Source organism: Nerophis lumbriciformis, linkage group LG07 (assembly GCF_033978685.3).
Source record: "Nerophis lumbriciformis linkage group LG07, RoL_Nlum_v2.1, whole genome shotgun sequence".
In the NCBI taxonomy this organism is placed as follows: domain Eukaryota; kingdom Metazoa; phylum Chordata; class Actinopteri; order Syngnathiformes; family Syngnathidae; genus Nerophis; species Nerophis lumbriciformis.
In genome coordinates this window covers 26,045,001-26,067,348 of record NC_084554.2, presented here as the reverse complement: position 1 = coordinate 26,067,348, position 22,348 = coordinate 26,045,001, and the positions used below count along the sequence as shown (strand labels likewise).

The window sequence follows — 22,348 nt, the reverse complement described above, 5'->3', positions numbered from 1 at the left end:
CCGCTTCCCACCTACAGCTTTCTTCTTTGCTGTCTCCATTGTTCATTGAACAAATTGCAAAAGATTCACCAACGCAGATGTCCAGAATACTGTGGAATTTTGATCCGTGACGTCACGCGCAGGCGTCATCATTCTGAGACGTTTTCAGCAGGATATTTCGCGCGGAATTTAAAATTGCACTTTAGTAAGCTAACCCGGCCGTATTGGCATGTGTTGCAATGTTAAGCTTTCATCATTGATATACAAACTATCAGACTGCGTGGTCGGTAGTGGTGGGTTTCAGTAGGCCTTTAAGGTATTTATGTGTGATTTCCAAAAGCGTCTGTGCATGTACAAGAAGGAGAAACACGGGCATGTCTGGATGACTCGCTTCCATCCTTCTAGTGGTTGCCACCGAGTTACCGAACGGGTTGTTATGAAGCTGGCTGTGGCGCGTTCTTTTTGAGGTCACTTCCTGTGTGGGGCGCGGTCTTTCTGGCGTTACTTCCTCTCCGAACTCAGTTTGTAAACGATGAGTTCACACAACTCGAAGAGCTGGAGATTCAAGAACCACACGGCGCACTTACCTGTGTAAAAGACCTTAAACGATGGTTTAGTGTGGCTGACACGTGCTTAGGCTAAAAAATTATTTGTTTAAGGGGTTATCCGGCTTAGTGTAGACCAGTTTTTTTCAACCACTGTGCCACGCCACACAGATACAGTCTGGTGTGCCGTGTGAGATTATGCAGTCTCACCTATTTGGGTTAAAAATATTTTTTGCAAGCCAGTAATTATAATCTGCAATTAGTGTGCCGTTGTTGAGTGTCGGTGCTGTAAAGTACAAAGTAAACAAAAACAAAATGCTGGACAACAGCAAAGACTTACAGCGTGGGGAGCAGAGACGGCGTCCACAAAGTACGTCCGTACATGACATGACAATCAACAATGTCCACACAAAAAAAGATAGCAACAACGTGAATATTCTTGATTGCTAAAACTAAGCAGGTGCAAGGGAATAGCGCTCAAAAGGAAGACATGAAACTGCAACAGGAAAATACCAACAAAACAGGAAAAGCCACCAAAATAGGAGGGCAAGACAAGAACTAAAACACTAAGCACGGGAAAACACCAAAAAAGTCAAAATACAAACCCTGTTTCCATATGAGTTGAGAAATTGTGTTAGATGTAAATATAAACGGAATACGGTGATTTGCAAATCCTTTTCAACCCATATTCAATTGAATGCACTACAAAGACAAGATATTTGATGTTCAAACTCATAAACTATTTTTTTTTTTTGGCAAATAATTAACTTAGAATTTCATGGCTGCAACACGTGCCAAAGTAGTTGGCAAAGGGCATGTTCACCACTGTGTTACATGGCCTTTCCTTTTAACAACACTCAGTAAACGTTTGGGAACTGAGGAGACACATTTTTTAAGCTTCTCAGGTGGAATTCTTTCCCATTCTTGCTTGATGTACAGCTTAAGTTGTTCAACAGTCCGGGGGTCTCCGTTATGGTATTTTAGGCTTCATAATGCGGCACACATTTTCAATGGGAGACAGGTCTGGACTACAGGTAGGCCAGTCTAGTACCTGCACTCTTTTACTATGAAGCCACGTTGATGTAACACGTGGCTTGGCATTGTCTTGCTGAAATAAGCAGGGGCGTCCATGATAACATTGCTTGGATGGCAACATATGTTGCTCCAAAACCTGTATGTACCTTTCAGCATTAATGGCGCCTTCACAGATGTGTAAGTTACCCATGTCTTGGGCACTAATACACCCCCATACCATCACAGATGCTGGCTTTTCAACTTTGCGCCTATAACAATCCGGATGGTTCTTTTCCTCTTTGGTCCGGAGGACAAAACGTCCACAGTTTCCAAAAACAATTTGAAATGTGGACTCGTCAGACCACAGAACACTTTTCCACTTTGTATCAGTCCATCTTAGATGAGCTCAGGCCCAGTGAAGCCGACGGCGTTTCTGGGTGTTGTTGATAAACGGTTTTCGCCTTGCATAGGAGAGTTTTAACTTGCACTTACAGATGTAGCGACCAACTGTAGTTACTGACAGTGGGTTTCTGAAGTGTTCCTGAGCCCATGTGGTGATATCCTTTACACACTGATGTTGCTTGTTGATGCAGTATAGCCTGAGGGATCGAAGGTCACGGCCTTAGCTGCTTACGTGCAGTGATTTCTCCAGATTCTCTGAACCCTTTGATGATATTACGGACCGTAGATGGTGAAATCCCTAAATTCCTTGCTGTTCAACAATTTGCTCACGCATTTGTTGACAAAGCGGTGACCCTCGCCCCATCCTTGTTTGTGAATGACTGAGCATTTCATGGAATCTACTTTTATACCCAATCATGGCACCCACATGTTCCCAATTTGCCTGTTCACCTGTGGGATGTTCCAAATAAGTGTTTGATGAGCATTCCTCAACTTTATCAGTATTTATTGCCACCTTTCCCAACTTCTTTGTCACGTGTTGCTGGCATCAAATTCTAAAGTTAATGATTATTTGCAAAAAAAAAATGTTTATCAGTTTGAACATCAAATATGTTGTCTTTGTAGCATATTCAACTGAATATGGGTTGAAAAGGATTGCAAATCATTGTGTTCCATTTATATTAACATCTAACACAATTTCCCAACTCATATGGAAACGGGGTTTGTAAGTCACAGCGTGATGTGACAGGTTGTGACAGTACACCTACTTTGAGACAAGAGCTATAGTGATGCATAGTTGGTTATGGTTTGAATTCATATCCAACAATTGCGACAATGACTTTTCATTGTCGACTGAATTCATTATTTAATGATTTCTGCTGGTGGTGTGCCTCCAGATTTTTTCAAAGAAAAAAATGCGCCTTGGCTCAAAAAAGGTTGAAAAACAATGGTGTAGACATAGCCTCGGAGCCGGGGATCGAACCAGGAACACTCGGCATTGCTCCCAAACCGAGCAATGCCGTCTTTCCTGCAATGACTTCCAACGTCAAGGGTTGGAATTGGGGGTTAAATCACCAAAAATTATTCCCGGGCGCAGCCACCGCTGCTGCTCACTGCTCCCCTCATCTCCCAGGGGGTGATCAAGGGTGATGGGTCAAATGCAGAGAATAATTTCGCCACACCTAGTGTGTGTGTGTGACAATCATTGGTACTTTAACTTTAACAAGGTTGTTCTTGTTTTCAAAGAACACTCAATGAGGACTGAATGAGATCATCCTCATTTGCTGCACCTGCTGACCAATTAGCAGGTAAAGTGAAACTACAATGAATGTAATGGCAGACAAATGAAAAATAGAGTTTGCTGCATGTTAATAAGTCACAATGGCAGACAGATGCCAACACAGGATGGCAGAGTGTTGGCAACAGGTAACACCTCAGCTGTTGTTCACCTAAATCTCCACAAACACTCACAGCAGCGGATTTGTGGCTCGCATTCCTCGGGATTTATTCTTTCTGCCACTCTGACCCGAGACAAAACATGACTTTATTCCCTTAAAACCCCGCATGTCATTAAAGCAAATTAAAAACGTGTCACTTAAAGCAGCCTCTGCCTTCCTCCACGCAACACACACGCATTACATCTCCACGCCACGCACATTTAATGACACATTCCCTTGCAAAATGCCGCATTTTGCTTTCTTGTTGTGTTACTTTTGGCAGCAGCTCGACGCTGCCACGTCGGTATGATTTTAGCACCTTGACGAAGGCTAACGTGAGGATGCTGGGAGGTAAAGTAGCTGTAAACGCACCAGCGCCGACGCGACGATGCGTTAACAAGCACAGCTGAGATCGCTGCCATCGCACACACGAGCGGACACACACACACATGCTTCCCATATCGCGGCGACTTGTGGCGGATCACTTACGCGGGATCAGCCGGTACCGGTGGACCGTCCAGCCACGCTGGACAAAAGAAGCTGAGGGGCTTCCTGGCACGTGTGAACTTCCACAACACCTGCCTGGGCCCCCACCCCTCTTCCTCCGATACTTTTGCCCTTCCTCCCTCTCTTGGTATGGGGTGGGCGGATCAATTCATATCGCAATTGTGTCGATACCACGGGTGGTGTCGGTATTGGGTCGATACTGCCGGCGATAGTCCTAGCAAAGCAATTACAAATTAAATGTCTAAGGAAGTAGTTGCAGGTAACTTATAGAACTTGACATTTTTTTTATCAGCTGTAAACTATATGATCATCTAAATAAGTGGTCCCAAACTACAGCCCGCAGGCCGGAAAAGGCCCGCACACGTCCTAAATCCGGGCCGCGTGAAGTCCCAAGTAAAAAAAAAAAAAAGGGGGGGTTTTAATTTTTTTTTTTTTAATTCTATCCTTTCTAATCCATTTTCTACCACTTGTTACTCTCTGTGTCTCCTTGTCGCTCAAGCAAATCATATTGTCTAAAAATGCATTTTTCCATCGATAACGTGATATCATGACACTGTAGCAACTTTCAGTCAATTAGTGCGCGAGGAATATATATATATATATATATATATATATATATATATATATATATATATATATATTAGGGCTGCAACTAACGATTAATTTGATAATCGATTAATTATTACTTCGATTAATTGATTAATAATCGGATAAAAGAGAAAAACTACATTTCTATCCTTTCCAGTATTTTATTGAAGAAGAAAAAAACACCATACTGGCACCATACATATTTTGATTATTGTTTCTCAGCTGTTTGTGCATGTTGCAGTTTATAAATAAAGGTTTATAAAAAAAATATATAAAAAAAATTTAAAAACGATCCAACGAATTGATGACTAAATTAATCGCCAACTATTTTTATAATCAATTAGTTGTTGCAGCCCTAATATATATATATATATATATATATATATATATATATATATATATATATATATATATACATATACACATACATATATATCAGTGTTGTCCCGATACCAATATTTTGGTACCGGTTCCAAAACTATTTCAATACTTTTCGGTACTTTTCCATACTTTTCTAAATAAAGGTGACCACAAAAAATGTAATTATTGCCTTTTTTTTTTTTTTTTTATCTTACGGTACATTAAACATATGTTTTTTATTGCAAGTTTGTCCTTAAATAAAATAGTGAACATACAAGACAACTTGTCTTTTAGTAGTAAGTAAGCAAACAAAGGCTCCTAATTTAGCTGCTGACATATGCAGTAACATATTGTGTCATTTCTCATTCTATTATTTTGTCAAAATTATTAAGGACAAGTGGTAGAAAATGAATTATTAATCTACTTGTTCATTTACTGTTAATATCTGCTTACTTTCTCTTTTAACATGTTCTATCTACACTTCTGCGAAAATGTAATAATCACTTATTCTTCTGTTGTTTGATACTTTACATTAGTTTTGAATGATACCACAGTACTTTTCAGAGGCGGTGTAGTACCGAAAATGATTCATTAGTATTGCGGTACTATACTAATACCGGCATACCGTACAACCCTAATATATACATTATATATATATATATACACTGTATATATATATATATATACACACACACACACACAGCCCGGCCCCCCGGCCAAATTGTTTTAATCCAATGCGGCCCCCGAGTCAAAAAGTTTGGGGACCCCTGATCTAAATTAAGAAATTTAGTAACCGAGTTGTACCTCGGGTTTTTCGTTAGTAATCCATTTTAAAAGGCCAGATAAAAAATGAAGCCTTTTTTCCCATAAAAGTAAATCATTAAAATCTAATTAATACGTCCCAAACACCCAAACATTTTAACACACACTTCATTTTATAGAGAATAATTACAGCTTTTCTCACCTAAAACAATATGAACTACATATGGATGACGAATGAAGTGACTACAGTCGGTTGATTGTTTTTGGTCACAGACGTGATAAACGAATGTTCGCGAAGTAGGAATCATTAATGACATATCGAATATGTTCATGGCGAGAACATAAACAGTTTACAACCTTCCTTTGAAATACATTTTCAACATTAAATGTGCCCTCAAACATGAAATAATTTAGTCACCTTTATAGTCTTTTAATCGAATACAGTAATGCTTCCTGTGGCTGAGCCAATCAGTAGCCACGATACTGAACAACATGCTCTGATTGGTTTGGTCTTCCCTAATGGCCGATATTACCGTACTATTGATATTTTTAGTTCATTTAGTAACTTTTATGCTTAAAAATGCAAAATGTATGCCAGAAATGTGTAACGTGGACAAGGCCGGGGGTCGTCCTTCCAGGATGCGGCGGAACGACAGGAAGCAGCTTGCAGGTAAGAAGGATGATTTATTCTCTTAAATCAGGGAAAACAATACAAAGCAAACAAAACAAGCGTGCCTAACACAAGGGAAGCTAACAGGATAACTCACGAGGAAAACTAAGGCGGAACTTAGCGCAAGAAACACAAGGAATACACGTAACAGTTGCATGACAGCAAACAAAAGCACCAGGATGAGTGAGGCGAAAAGGCAGGGCTAAATAGCTCTCTGATTAGTGCCCGGGAACAGGTGAGCGCCCCGAACACTAACCAGAGGCAGGTGAAAACAATAAATAACCATGGCAACCAAGGAGACACAAAACAGGGGCGCTGAAACAGAATTAAGCCAGCAAGTGACATAAAATGTAAACAAACTATGATCCGGGCATGCGGATCATAACAAAATGTTGTAGAATTGGTTTTAAATCAAATCAAATAAACATGCGATGTGGTGGAGTCATAATGTATGAAGCGAAGGACAACTCTGAATGAAGATTTAATATCCATTCATCCATTCATTTTTCACCGCTTGTCCCTTACGGGGTCGCAGAGGGTGCTAATATCACTTTTATTTATTGAATTCTCATTGAAGACGGTGATGAACGGAAAGGAAAAGTAGGATGGGGAGCAACACGGAAGCCACCTGTCACCTTCTTTAGCAAAGTGCTGTCACTTGCAACTATCTTTGGTCCCACGGTGGGTTCTTTTGCACTCCTACTCAATTTTGCTTATTTTTAGAGAGAGAGCACGGACACCATGTTACCATCATGTGGGATTCTTTGTTTGGGCACTCCTTTCGGCAGAAAACGGAATATACGATGTGCATTGTTTGATCGTTTAATGATCAAGAAACATACAAAAACATTTTGCCTAACATTTCCATCGAAAACAGAATCATACAAAAGTATAGCGTTCAAAATCATGTGGTGTCACAGTATTTATCTTATTTATTGAAATGCACCTGAATATATTGTTATATTGTTTATTCCAGTGTTTTTCAACCTTTTTTGAGCCAAGGCGCATTTTTTTCATTGAAAACATCCGAAGGCACACCACCAGAAAAATGAAACTCAATAGACAATAAAAAGTCGGATATGAATTTAACGCATAACCAACTATGCATCACTATAGGTCTTGTCTCAAAGTAGGTCTACTGTCACGACCTGTCACATCACGCCGTGACTTATTTTGTGTTTTTTGGTGTTTTCCCGTGCGTAGTGTTTTAGTTCTTGTCTTGCGCTCCTATTTTGGTGGCTTTTTGTCTTTTGTTGGTATTTTCCTGTAGCAGTTTCATGTCTTCCTTAAACGCTATTGCCCACATCTGCTTTGTTTTAGCAATCAAGACCATTTCAGTTGTTGCTATCCTTCTTTGTGGGGACATTGTTGATTGTCATGTCATGTTCGGATGTACTTTGTAGACGCCGTCTCTGCTCCACACGTCGTAAGTCTTTGTCGTCGTCCAGCATTCTGTTTTTGTTTATTTTGTAGCCAGTTCAGTTTTAGTTTCGTTCTGAATACCCTTCTCCTTTTCTTAGTGGCATTCACATTTTGTTTATTTTTGGTTTTAGCATTAGATACCGTTTCCCCTGCACGCTGCCTTCCGCTGTGGTCTGCATATTGTGATCACGACAACCCATCGTCGTCTCACACGACCTGTTTCTGACATCTATAAAGCAAATAGCAACCGGCTGCCACCTATTGATATGGAAGAGTATTACATGGTTACGCTGCCGAGCTCTGGACGGCACCGACACTCAACAACGGCACATTATTTGCAGACTATAATTACTGGTTTGCAAAAAAATATTTTTAACCCAAATAGGTGAATCTACATAATCTCCCACGGCACACCAGACTGTATCTTACGGCACACTAGTGTGCCGCGGCACAGTGGTTGAAAAACACTGGTTTATTAGCATTCAAACTAAAAAGTAACAGTATCTGCAACACTGGCCCTATATCTCCTGGTCTCGGTTCGATACCGACATTTGCTCTATCGCCCACCCCTTGGCTCTGATAATCCCCCCCCCCCTTGCCGCCCCCAAAGAGGCAGAGCTGAATGGGTGATCACGAGGTTTGTATTACGCAGAGGAACAAGAAGGAGGGGTGGGGTGAAGGATGGGGTCTGGCACCTAACCTGTTTACCCGCCTTGTGAGAGGTTGTGCGCCTCACAAAGGGCTGGGAATCACATGTACTTGGTCAAGAAAGCAGCTGATGTGATCGATGTTGGCATCTGTGCGCGAAAATGTTGGCAGTGCTAGGGGAGGATGAGGCGGAAGAAGAGGAGGCGGAGGCTGCTCCATTCAGAAAGCCAGCCCCAGTGCAATTAACCCCCGGCAGAGAGATAAAAACATGACAATTTATCCTGCACCATGTTGTGTCAGTTTTGGACCATTTTGGAGATGATTCAGCCCCCCTTGGAAAACACAAACACTCCATCAATCGATATACCTTTAACATCGTAAAAATTTCAATTTAACTTGTGTGTTACAATGTTTTGGCCCACATCACAGCCTCGGGCAGTGTCAATAAGTATGTGTACTTTAGAGGGGAACTGCACTTTTTTGGGAATTTTGCCTATTGTTCACAATCATTATGGAAGAGAGGAGGAAAAAAGTTGTATTTTTTTTTTTTGCATTCTAGCATGTAAAAATCGGCTCTTACTAGGTGGCTTGCAATGCAGCTAATGGGAGCGATCAATTCAACATCTAAATCACTTAAAAAATGCATTAAAACATCGTCACCAATACTTCAATTACGTTCCATAACCTGTACAATAACCAAGTTATAGTGACATTGTTATTGTAAGAGCGAACACTGAAGAACTATTTTTCTAGCGTACTAACTAGGGATGTCCGATAATGGCTTTTTGCCGATATTCCGATATTGTCCAACTCTTTAATTACTGATACTGATATCAACCGATACTGATATCAACCGATACCGATATATGCAGTTGTGGAATTAACACATTATTATGCCTAATTTGGACAACCAGGTATGGTGAAGATAAGGTACTTTTAAAAAAAATTAATAAAGTAAGATAAATAAATTAAAAACATTTTCTTGAATAAAAATGAAAGTAAAACAATATAAAAACAGTTACATAGAAACTAGCAATTAATGAAAATTAGTAAAATTAACTGTTAAAGGTTAGTACTATTAGTGGACCAGCAGCACGCACAATTATGTGTGACGTATTGATATATAATGTAGGAACCAGAATATTAATAACAGAAAGAAACAACCCTTTTGTGGGGGAGGGAGGTTTTTTGGGTTGGTGCACTAATTGTAAGTGTATCTTGTGTTTTTTTATGTTGATTTACCGGGTAATCAAATAAATAAATAAAAATTATACCGATAATAAAAAAAACGATACCGATAATTTCCGATATTACATTTTAACGCATTTATCGACATCTCTAGTACTAACACATCGCCATGCGATGTGTTAGCCGTAAAAGCTAACTACAGCAAGAGATGAGCCAGCTTCTATGTCAGCACAAAACGTCAGACACCAATCTGTACTGACTGAAAAACATGAACAGTCATATTACAGTATCTGTAGAGTATTAGCCCGCATTTCACGTTTTGTTTGTACACAGCTAGCCAGACAGCGTATATACTGTAGTTGTATTAACACGCATGACGTGCTGCGTGTATTATGATTGATATTAAAGTGTGATTCACTCGATGGACAGCTGGCCAGGGACGTTTTTTCCAGATTATTTGGGGGTAAGCACGCCATTTATGTCGAAATAGCTTGTCTCCAAAATCCACATTTGAAGCTTTGTGTCATGCCGACCTCACTCTGCTCCAATGTTTCACCTTCTTCTTCGTGCTAGCGCGGGAGTCCGCAACCCATGGCTCTCTTTAGTGCCACGGGTTGCGGACTTCCTGGAGAATAAAAAAAAAAAGGATTGAAAATGGAAAAAGCTGGGGGAAAATTATTTTTTTTGTTTTAGTATGTTTTTTGTTTGAGGACAAACATGACACAAACCTTCCTAATTGTTAGAAAGCCCACTGTTTAATATGCTTGTGTGTATTCCTCACTAATGAGAGTATTTGGTGAACTACTAATTTCGGTGGTTCTTGAACTCACCATAGTGTGGACTGTGACGCAATAGTGTGTTTACATTTAAAATCTTCCACTCCTTTATTGTCTCATTTTGTCCAGCAATAGTTCCATGCTGTGCGTGAATGCACAAAAGGTGCACATTGTTGATGTTATTGACTTGTTGGAGTGCTAATCAGGCATATTTGGTCAATACATGACTGCAAGTTAATCAATGCTAACATGCTATTTAGGCTAGCTGTATGTACATATTGCATCATTATGCCTCGTTTGTAGGTATATTTGAGCTCATTTAATATCTTTTACTGTTATCCTCTTTGTATATAATTTAGTTTTGCATGTCTCATGACACATTATCTGTATGTAATATTGGCTGCATTTCAGATAGTTGTTTGTGTTCCATGTTGTTCCAGACCACAGCAAACATTACCAAGCTTGCCAAAGATTGTAATAAATCTATTAAAAGAAGACAGCCTGCCGTTTCCTTTAACTTGGACACGCACATCTATACCTTTGGCCATTAAAAGCCAGTAATTTCCAGGACTTATCTCACCATCTGAGTAGCTTCTGATTTACTAATGGTTTCTAATGTTGTAAAAATGTGTAGAATAAATATTACATTTCAACATTTCTGTCAACGAAGATTTGCTTCAGCCTGCGACACAGTCATTTTGATAGTTGGCTAATATACCTAATACAGACACTTACGTTGTGTGTTGCCTTCATTATAAGACTTATATACGACTTAATTTTTTGTGGCTCAAGACAGATTCGTTTTTTGTATTTTTGGTCCAATATGGCTCTTTCAACGTTTTTGGTTGCCGACCCCTGTGCTAGCTAAATAGTAGTTCATCCTCCATTCAGCTTCCAAAAGGTTGTGAATCCTCATTTGTCCAAAAGCAGGCATCTTCGTTGTCTCTTACCAAGTCTGCCATGATTAGAACACACTCGTGTTTGAATCCAGAAGTAGGAACAAAAGTTTTTGCCATGGTATTCATTGTCATTAACAAAAGGTCCCCTTTTATGAAGAAATTACTTTTAAAAATGCTATAACAGTAATATGTCCCTGGAGACGGTTTATTAGAGCCAAAAGCCAAACACAGGGTTGGCTCTGATAAAGCCACATTTTAAATTAAATCTGGAGCTCTGACATCTGCCTGTCAATCAGGTATCTCATATATGGCATCTATTATGTTGGACAAGCGCAGAGCAAGGACCACATGTTGGCCTAGTGCAGGGGTCGGCAACTCAAAAAGTTGAAAAAGCCATATTGGACCAAAAACAAAAAAAAAATCTGTCTGAAGCTGCAAAAAATGTAAAGCCTTATATAAGTGTTAAAACGAAGGCAACACATGATGTAAATGTCTATATTAGCTATATTAGCCTACTATCAACATGACTATGTGTCGCAGGCTGAAGCAAATCTTCGTTGACAGAAATGTTGAAATGTAATATTTATTTTACACATTTTTACAACATTGGAAAACATCACTAAAACGGAGGCTTTTCAGAGGGTGTGATAACTCCTGGAAATTACTGGCTTAGAATGGCCAAAGGTAAAGATGTGTGTGTTCAAGTTGAAGGAAACGGAAGCTAGAAATAAAATGACTTCAAATATACCTAAAATACGAGACATAATGATGCATTATGTACATACAGCTAGCATAAATAGCATGTTAGCATCGATTAGCTTGCAGTCATGCAGTGACCAAATATGTCGGATGAGCACTCCACACAAGTCAATAACATCAACAAAGCTCACCTTTGTGGATTAACGCACAGCATAAAACGTTTGATGGACAAATAGAGACAAAGAAGGAGTAGCATAAAACACGTCTTTCTGTGGCAGCATCAAGGAAAGTTGTACATGTAAACAAACTACAAGTTCAAGGACTTCCAAAATTAGGACAAAATGGCACGCACCAAATACTCATCAGTGAAGCATGTAAACAGTGGCATTTCTAACACTTAGGAAGGTTTGTGTCAAATATATATTTTTCTCTCATCTTTTTCCATTTTCATCCATCTTTGAAAAAGCTCTAGGGAGCCACTAGGGCGGTGCTAAAGAGCCGCTTGTGGCTCGAAAGCCGCGTGTTGCAGACCCCCGGCCTAGTGCTTAACATGTTAGGTGATCGAGGGTTCCTCCGCTATACCAAAACATGTCTCACCCAAAGTCAGCTGGGATAGGCTCCAGCTGACCCGAGAGCAGGAGCCAAGCAGTATAGAAATGCAGATTTGGGATGTAAAAAATGCGCCTTAGCATTAAAGCTATAGACAAACTAAATGCACTTTTGAACTGTCAAAGTTTAGTGGAGATTTTGGACTACACACACTTAATACACTACTGTAGGACATCTGAGACTTATTTAAAATTGTTGAAAATTAATATCAGCTGGGATAGGCTCCATCGTACCTGTGACGTATAAAATGCGGACAATCGGCACAGAAAAACAAAAAATGTCTGCCTTATATAAAGTGGTACCTAACGTAAGAGTGCCCCAACTTAAGTGTTTTAAGGTAAGAGCCGTCTCCCGGCTAATTATTATGCTTTAAATTGCAAGAAAATACTTGAGTTACTACCATCCCCGCCATTAGTTGGAGTAACAAATGTCACAGTGAACCACGTAAGATCCGACCAAAACATCATGTCTTACTCGCTGGCATTAACTTACTGGAAGCAAGAAAGTGAGTGTGAAGAACAGTGCTGAGAAGAAGATGATACTCATTGACTTAAAGAAATAAATGATCGAAAACATGACAGAGCATGTAGCTAGCTAACTTGGCGAAGCAATTAAAATTCTGCACCATACTGAAGCAGAATTATTCTAACACCAGCCAACGATGTTGAAGTATTACCTAAACATTTATCCATAAAAATATGGAGAAGCTGCTGATGGTGTGTTCGAGGAAGAAGCAACGAGGAGGTAATGTGGAATTCCATTCTCCAAGGAAAATGCTGTACTTTATTCTTACATTATGTCATTAAAGTACTGAACTTTCTGTTGTATTGTTTTCAATACAATATTTCTTATCTTATATATCTTCTGCTCAGTGGCCTTGTGGTTCGAGTGTCCGCCCTGAGATCGGTAGGTCGTGATTTCAAACCCCAGCCGAGTCATACCAAAGACTATAAAATTGGGACCCGTTACCTCCCTGCTTGGCACTCAGCATCAAGGGGTTGGAATTGGGGGTTAAATCACCAAAATGATTCCTGAGCGTAGCCACCGCTGCTGCTCACTGCTCCCCTCACCTCCCAGGGGGTAGAACAAGGGGATGAGTCAAATGCATAGGTTAATTTCACCACACCTAGTGTGTGTGTGTGTGTGTGTGTGTGTGTGTGTGTGTGTGTGTGTGACTATCAGTGGTACTTTAACTTTATCTAAAATTTGTTTTACTTTTAAAAAGTGTGATATACAAACCCCGTTTCCATATGAATTGGGAAATTGTGTCAGATGTAAATATAAACGCAATGCAATGATTTGCTAATCATTTTCAACCCATATCCAGTTGAATGCACTACAAAGACAACATATTTGATGTTCAAACTGATAAACATTTTTTTTTTTGCAAATAATCATTAACTTTAGAATTTGATGCCAGCAACACGTGACAAAGAAGTTGGGAAAGGTGGCAATAAATACTGATAAAGTTGAGGAATGCTCATCAAACACTTATTTGGAACATCCCACAGGTGTGCAGGCTAATTGGGAACATGTGGGTGCCATGATTGGGTATAAAAACAGCTTCCCAAAAAATGTTCAGTCTTTCACAAGAAAGGATGGGGCGAGGTACACCCTTTTGTTCACAAATGCGTGAGCAAATAGTCAAACAGTTTAAGAACAACGTTTCTCAAAGTACAATTGCAAGAAATTTAGGGATTTCAACATCTACGGTCCATAATACAATCAAAAGGTTCAGAGAATCTGGAGAAATTACTCCATGTAAGCGGCATGGCCGGAAACAAACATTGAATGACCGTGACCTTCGATCCCTCAGACGGCACTGTATCAAAAACCGACATCAATCTCTAAAGGATATCACCACATGGGCTCAGGAACACTTCAGAAAACCACTGTCACTAAATACAGTTTGTCGCTACATCTGTAAGTGCAAGTTAAAGCTCTACTATGCAAAGCGAAAGCCATTTATCAACAACATCCAGAAACGCCGCCAGCTTCTCTGGGCCCCAGAACATCTAAGATGGACTGATGCAAAGTGGAAAAGTGTTCTGTGGTCTGACGAGTCCACATTTCAAATTGTTTTTGGAAATATTTGACATCTTGTCATCCGGACCAAAGGGGAAGCGAACTATCCAGACTATTATCGACGCAAAGTTCAAAAGCCAGCATCTGTGATGGTATGGGGGTGCATTAGTGCCCAAGGCATGGGTAACTTACACATCTGTAAAGGCACCATTAATGCTGAAAGGTACATACAGGTTTAGGAACAACATATGCTGCCATCTAAGCGCCGTCTTTTTCATGGACGCCCCTGCTTATTTCAGCAAGACAATGCCAAGCCAGATTCAGCACGTGTTACAACAGTGTGGCTCCGTAAAAAAAAAGTACGGGTACTTTCCTGTCCACACCTGTCTCCCATCGAAAATGTGTGGCGCATTATGAAGCGCAAAATACAACACCGGAGACCCCGGACTGTTGAACGACTGAAGCTCTACATAAAACAAGAATGGGAAAGAATTCCACTTTCAAAGCTTCAACAATTAGTTTCTTCAGTTCCCAATCGTTTATTGAGTGTTGTTAAAAGAAAAGGTGATGTAACACAGTGGTGAACATGCCCTTTCCCAACTACTTTGGCACGTGTTGCAGCCATGAAATTCTAAGTTAATTATTATTTGCAAAAACAAAATAAAGTTTATGAGTTTGGACATCAAATATCTTGTCTTTGTAGTGCATTCAATTGAATATGGGTTGAAAAGGATTTGCAAATCATTGTATTCCGTTTATATTTACATCTAACACAATTTCCCAACTCATATGGAAACAGGGTTTGTATGTTAAAATTGTGCTGATTTTAGGGACCCAAGCACCAATTTGTATGTGGAGATGTTGATTTGAGGTACAAGCGTTTTGAGTTAAGAGCTCCGTCATAGAACCAATTAAGCTCGTAAATTGAGGTACTAGTAGAACACTTTCACCACTGATTCCCGCAAAACAGAAGGGGTTAAAAGCTACAAAACATTTTAATATGGTGATTATGTGCAGGGTCATGTGTCTGTCACATTCCAGTGCAGAAGTAGGAACAGAGCCAACACAAATCATTAATCCTCTGGTCACAAACACATTTCTGTGACCTTAAAGCAACTTTTGTTCACAAATATATCGTGTTGTAAACCTTAGGAACCTCATACTTATGCTGCTGAGTCACTTACAGGAGCCACACTTTGGTGCTGAGGGAAGTCAGGTGGTAATACATTGGTTGTGCCTCTATTTATATACTGTACTGTGGATTCTCCAGAGTTCCACTATTCTGTGACACAGTTTGACTTTTCAAGTTGTTTCAGTGTCGTTTTCCCACAGCGAATAAATAATGTAACTTATTTTGTTCTTGGGTCAAGCTGTCACCGCCATAAAGTGTACTGTTGTGAGAGGGAAAATAAATGAAACACTAAAGAGATTAAGTTAAAGTAAAACTACCAACCCTCTGAAGATGCCACACAGAGGTGTTTGCAGAGGGGCTGTCACCGAGTGGAAGTTTATAGGTATTGCTTGAATAATAAGTGTATCCTGAAGTTATGTGCTTAGTTGAGTTCAGTTTCAGTTTATTTCGAACCTGCATACGATACAATGTAATGCATCACACATTTCCAGTTGTTTCATTACAGCACGTCCGAAAAGGAGCAGGAAGAAGCTGAGCTTATTTAATGCTACCCCTTTTCAAACCATAGCAATTTTATCCAATTTCCTTGTTCTCTGTAACAGAACAGTGAACAAACAAATAATATAACATAGTAAGCAAACACATTGAATACATAAATAATCTTTCTCTTAATAAAAAAAATACAAAAAATAAAAGGGTTGAAAATGTTCATCATAGTTCTTGTTCTGTGTACTTTGAGAACACTTGTAGTTTGAACAGTCTCTTAAACTGAATCATATTAGTGAAGTGAAGTGAATTATATTTATATAGCGCTTTTCTCTAGTGACTCAAAGCGCTTTACATAGTGAAACCCAATATCTAAGTTACATTCAAACCAGTGTGGGTGGCACTGGGAACAGGTGGGTAAAGTGTCTTGCCCAAGGACACAACGGCAGTGACTTGGATGGCAGAAGCGGGGATCGAACCTGGAACCCTCAAGTGGCTGGTATGGCCGCTCTACCAACCGAGCTATACCCCGCCTATTAGACTTAGACTTAGACAACCTTTAATGATCCACAAGGGAAATTGTTCCACACAGTAGCTCAGTTACAAAGAATGGAAAGGATAATGCAGGTATAAAGTAGATTAAAAATGTACCGTAGTAGCAATATAAAATATAACATATATGTAATATTTATATATAATATGTAAATATTACATATATGTTATATTTTATATTGCAGTTATATAGCAATATAAAATATAACATATGTAATGTTTATATATAATATGTAAATATTACATATATGTTATATTTTATATTGCAGTTGTATAGCAATATAAAATATAACATATGTAATGTTTATATATAATGTGTAAATATTACATATATGTTATATTTTATATTGCTACATACGGTACGGTATATTGGTGCTTTGTTTGATTTTTTTGGTTATTCCATTTCATCATTTAATTCCACATACTGATATACTGAAGGTTTTAAGTGTTGTAAGAGCATACAAATGTTTTAAATTAGATTTTCCTCTAAGGTTATATATCTCCTCTTTTGTTAAGAATTGTTGTACATTCTTGGGTAGCAGGTTATAGTTTGCTTTATACATCATTTTAGCTGTTTGCAAATGCACCAAATCGTTGAATTTCAATCATTGTGATTTAATAAATAAAGGGCTTGTATGTTCTCTATACACAACATTATGTATTATTCTAATTGATCTTTTTTGTAACAATTATTTTATTCTGAGCTTGTCATTAGGCATTATGTCTTTAGTTACATGCTATTTAGGTTAACGTTAGTATTTTTCTTGTAGCCTAAGGTGCAATGTTTAGCCTGGCTAAATAGTATTAATAAACTTGATCAATACATCTCTCCCAGGCTGCATATCCCATAGAAATGACTCACTGCATCAAATGCTGACATGGCATTTATTTATGCACCTAAATTTATGTTCACAGGTAAAATTCTGCACAAAATAGGCACAGTACTAATTTAAGGCTTGTTTTGTAACGCAAACTTTTAGATCCATCACGTAGCCGATGTCACCTACAGAAAATTCCGGGCAATTTAACATTGCAAAGTATGTGTTTTGGTAGCATTTTCATCCCGAATCACGATATTATCGCGCAGAATTGGAAGGAATGATCAAATATGGCTGCCAGATGCATTGTTGCAGGTTTTAGCAATACACCTAAAGGAGGGATCAGCCTGCCTACACTTCCAAATGATGGGAATATGAGGAAAGTATGGACCTCTCCAGTCAAAATGACCGGCACAAAGTGGGATGAACCAAGTGAGAGCCTATTATCAGCGATCATTTTAATGAGTCTGTCTTCCAAAAAGAAGGGTTTTAGTCGGAGTTCAGATGGAAAAAAATGTAAAGCCTGAAAGCCAAATGCGATCCCAAAAGTCAAAAACACCCTTGAGGGCAGAAAGACTGAGTCAGAACCAGCGGAAAAAAGAGAAAGACGAGCAGACCCGGCGCTCATAGACGCAATAAAAAGAAAGTAAGTGTCTAGCATTCTATTTTGCATCCTCTACTACTGATGTTTTCCTTAATATGCATGATTCATTTTCAGGATCAAAAAATATATGAAGAGAATGTGTCTGTGAAATTTTGGTCATCTTAGCTATGGGTCCTTTAAGGCAGTGTTTTTCAACCACTGTGCCGCGGCACACTTGTGTGCCGTGAGATACAGACTAGTGTGCCGTGGGAGATTATCCAGTTTCACCTATTTGGGTTAAAGATTTTTTTTGCAAACAAGTAATTGTAGTCTCGGATATGGGGCGCAAAGCCAATTGGCCAGGAAGGAATCCTCTAGGGTGCGCCACAAAGGTGATCATACTTATTTGTGCTCTGCGATACTGCTCATACGAAGTGGATAAAACCAAACAAACAAGAGACGAGACATTATCATCACAAGTTGACATCTATGTAAACAAAGACGTGCAGTTTTGCTTCTAACCTCACTGGTAAGACACCTAAGGAGGGCGCCCATTTGACACACATACCCTGAACTGACATATTAACATGAACTCCCCCCCACCCCCATCCTTGTGGCACCCTGCAGAGAATTCCTGCCTAGGAAATTGGCCATGTTTACTATACAGTAGACACAGCTTTTGCAGAATAGGGATGCAAAGATGATAGATTTTGACTAGAGATGTGCCGATATTATCGGCCGATAAATGCTTTAAAATGTAATATCGGAAATTATCGGTATCGTTTTTTTTATTATCGGTATTCTTTTTTTTAAAATAAAATCAACATAAAAAATACAAGATACACTTACAATTAGTGCACCAACGCAAAAAACTTCCCTCCCCCATTTACACTCATTCACACAAAAGGGTTGTTTCTTTCTGTTATTAATATTCTGGTTCCTACATTATATATCAATATATATCAATACAGTGTGCAAGGGATACAGTCCGTAAGCACACATGATTGTGCGTGCTGCTGGTCCACTAATATTACTAACTTTTAACAGTTAATTTTACTAATTTTCATTAATTACTAGTTTCTATGTAACTGTTTTTATATTGTTTTACTTTCTTTTTTATTCAAGAAAATGTTTTTAATTTATTTATCTTATTTTATTAATTTTTTTTAAAAGGACCTTATCTTCACCATACCTGGTTGTCCAAATGAGGCATAATAATGTGTTGATTCCACGACTGTATATATCGGTATCGGTTGATATCGGTATCGGTAATTAAGAGTTGGACAATATCGGAATATCGGATATCGGCAAAAAAGCCATTATCGGACATCCCTAATTTTGACTGTACGATACAGTCTGAATAGTAATTGCGGTTTCACGATTAAAATCACAACAAAGAATGTATACAATCACGCAGACATTAATTAGTGATTTGAATGTGATATTCATTACTGTTGGAAACAACAGTAGTCAAATAACATAACAGTACAGAATAATAAACAAATGTCTCTCTCTTGCAATTAAAAGTAACCTTTGCTCTCTAAACATCCTTCTGTTATGTTAGTGCAGTGATTCTTAACTTGTTGGAGTTACCAAACCCCACCAGTTTCATATCCGCATACACCGAACCCTTTAGTGAAAAATAAAATGTGTTTTTTTTTTCAAATTCAAGCCAAGTTAAATGTTTTTTTTTACTGGTGCACAAAATGAACCGTGCATGAACATCATCTTGTTCAAAGAACAAAACCAACACACTGCATGAACTCACAACAAATTACACACCTGCAAATCAGATGGCAAATTAGTTAGTTAGATTAGACTTCCTTTTATTGTCATTCAAAAATTAGAACTTTACAGTACAGATAAGAACGAAATTTCGTTGCATTAGCTCGTTTTAGTGTAGGATAAAAGAGCAATAAAGTGCAGATATAAATAAATAGATTACGGTACAGATAAATATATTGCACTTTTGCATATGCATCCACGTTTATGGATGTATGTTATATTGTCTTTATATTCCAGTGAGTTAATCCGTTTTTCGGGGGAATTGAGGGGATCATTTAATTATGATGCGTTCAAGAGTTTTACGGCCTGAGGGAAGAAGCTGTTACAGAACCTGGAGATTCTGCTACGGAGGCTGCGGAACCTCTTTCTAGAGTCCAGCAGTGAAAACAGTCCTTGGTGGGGGTGGGAGGAGTCTCTACAGATTTTCTGAGCCCTGGTCAGGCAGCGGCTTTTTGCGATCTCCTGGATAGGAGGAAGAGGAGTCCTGATCTTTTCCGCCGTCCTCACCACTCTCTGGAGAGACTTCCAGTCTGAGGCATTGTAGGCTCCAGTCCAGACAGAGATGCTGTTGGTCAGTAGGCTCTCTATAGTGCCTCTGTTGAATGTGGTGAGAATGGGGGGAGGGAGCTGTGCTCTTTTCATCCGACGCAACGGTACATTGTTTAGGGGTATTACGCCGATAGGGAGAAGTTTTTATTTACACGATGAGTCGGGTGTGTCTTGACCTCAGCGGCGTAGGCTCTACCGAACCCCTGAGGCTGACTTGCCGAACCCCTAGGGTTCGATCGAAGCCAGGTTAAGAACCACTGTGTTAGTGTTTTACAATTACTATATTACCTTTCAATGCCTATAGTTTATCCAACTCAGGCAGGAAGAACCACTCTCTAACATTAAATGGTCACAGAATTAAATACCTGTTGCTGTTAGTTTACACTGAACTGACACAATGCTAAGCTAGGTTTCAGTTATACATTTACATTTAACTCCCTGCCAACTCAATTATTCATGAGGTAAATTGCCACTAACATAATTTAACTTGGTTATTATCTCTTACCTTTGCTTGTAAAAGCTGGGTGGTGATCCCGCAGGTACTGCACCATGTTGGACGTATTAGAGCGGGGTTGTCAAACGTACGGCCCGCGGGCCGGATCAGGCCCGTGAGATGATTTTGGTAAGTATAAAATTTAGCTGAAATTTTTGAATGAAAAACTATTTTTCTAAATGTGTCCACTGGATGTCGCAATAGCAATTATTTGTTTCCCCTGCAGCAGCAGTGCGCATGACATCAGAGGGGGCGGAGCTATATGCCCGGTTAAAATAGAAGACTGGTGACACATTATCTGGGCGCACATAATTATGCTGAAATAACATGTATCCCATTCTAACTGCATGTGTGATTCATGAAATGAGTCCAAATTCACAGGTTTTGTTGTAGATGATGCTACATATGTGCAGAATAAACCACATGATGTACATCAGTTGAGGAAAATGAGTAAATTACATTAATAACATCCTGTAATTTGATTTTGATATTACTATTTGTTACATCTTCTGATAGATTAAAATGTTACACCAATAAGAGCATTTTAAAACTCTGCCAGACTCACACCTATTTGACTGATGAACATTATCACATCATTTATTCAGAAATGATAAGTCACGACAAATGAAGATAGATGACTATGAACAGCAAACTAAGTGTAAAAAAAACAACAACGTAATGATTTGTATGTTTTCAGATTGTGCTTGTTCTATTTTCAAACAAAGAAAACAATCTGAAGCTGTCTTTATTTTTAAGTTATCATGACATGGTTTTACCAGTCCGGCCCACTTGGGAATAAATTTTCCTTTATGTGGCCCCCGATCCAAAATGAGTTTGACATCCCTGTATTAGAGTCTGTAGACAAAACTTTCTTTGGGTAGATTTTGCAAATGGGCAAGCCCTCGTCTTTTTTAAATATACCGGTACTCAAAATGTTCCCACACATCTTTCATCTTTTTTAGGGGTGTTTTTTTTCTTCTTTTTTTGTCACTGCATCATCCTGCTGCCATTTTCAAGCTAGTGTAGTGACTAGCATCTGTCTACTCGCACTTTGTTTTCGTTTCGTGCAGGTCAGGCCAAAAATAACCTACCAGCATAATTTCTGTTTATAGCGAGTGAGGAGGACTGAAAAAACACCGTGTAGTGGAGCCTTGTTTAGATTAATCATTTGAATAGTAAATCTATTTATTTATTTATATATATTTAAATATATTGATTTAATATATATATTTATATATTATTTATATATATTTATTTATTTATACATGCACCTTATTGCTTTTTTATCCTGCACTACCATGAGCTTATGTAACGAAATTTTGTTCTTATCTGTGCTGTAAAGTTCAAATTTGAATGACAATAAAAAGGAAGTCTAAGTCTAAATCTAAGTCTTAAAACTGGTTAATCGTTGCATCCCTACT

The 22,348-nt window shown here is 38.8% G+C and overlaps 1 protein-coding gene across 4 annotated transcripts in view; it reads right to left on the bottom strand.

Annotated features, from left to right (window-relative positions):
- myripb (myosin VIIA and Rab interacting protein b) overlaps window positions 1-22,348 on the bottom strand; it is a 387,218-nt gene that overhangs the window by 347,151 nt on the left and 17,719 nt on the right. For 3 of the 4 annotated variants that reach the window (XM_061965578.2, XM_072913491.1, XM_072913492.1), the window contains exon 1: window positions 3,866-4,005. The exons of the other annotated variant lie outside the window; for it this stretch is intronic. The gene's annotated coding sequence lies outside the window, so the exon portion shown is untranslated. Of the gene's footprint in view, window positions 1-3,865; window positions 4,006-22,348 lie in introns of those variants that run through there. 4 annotated transcript variants of the gene reach the window in all.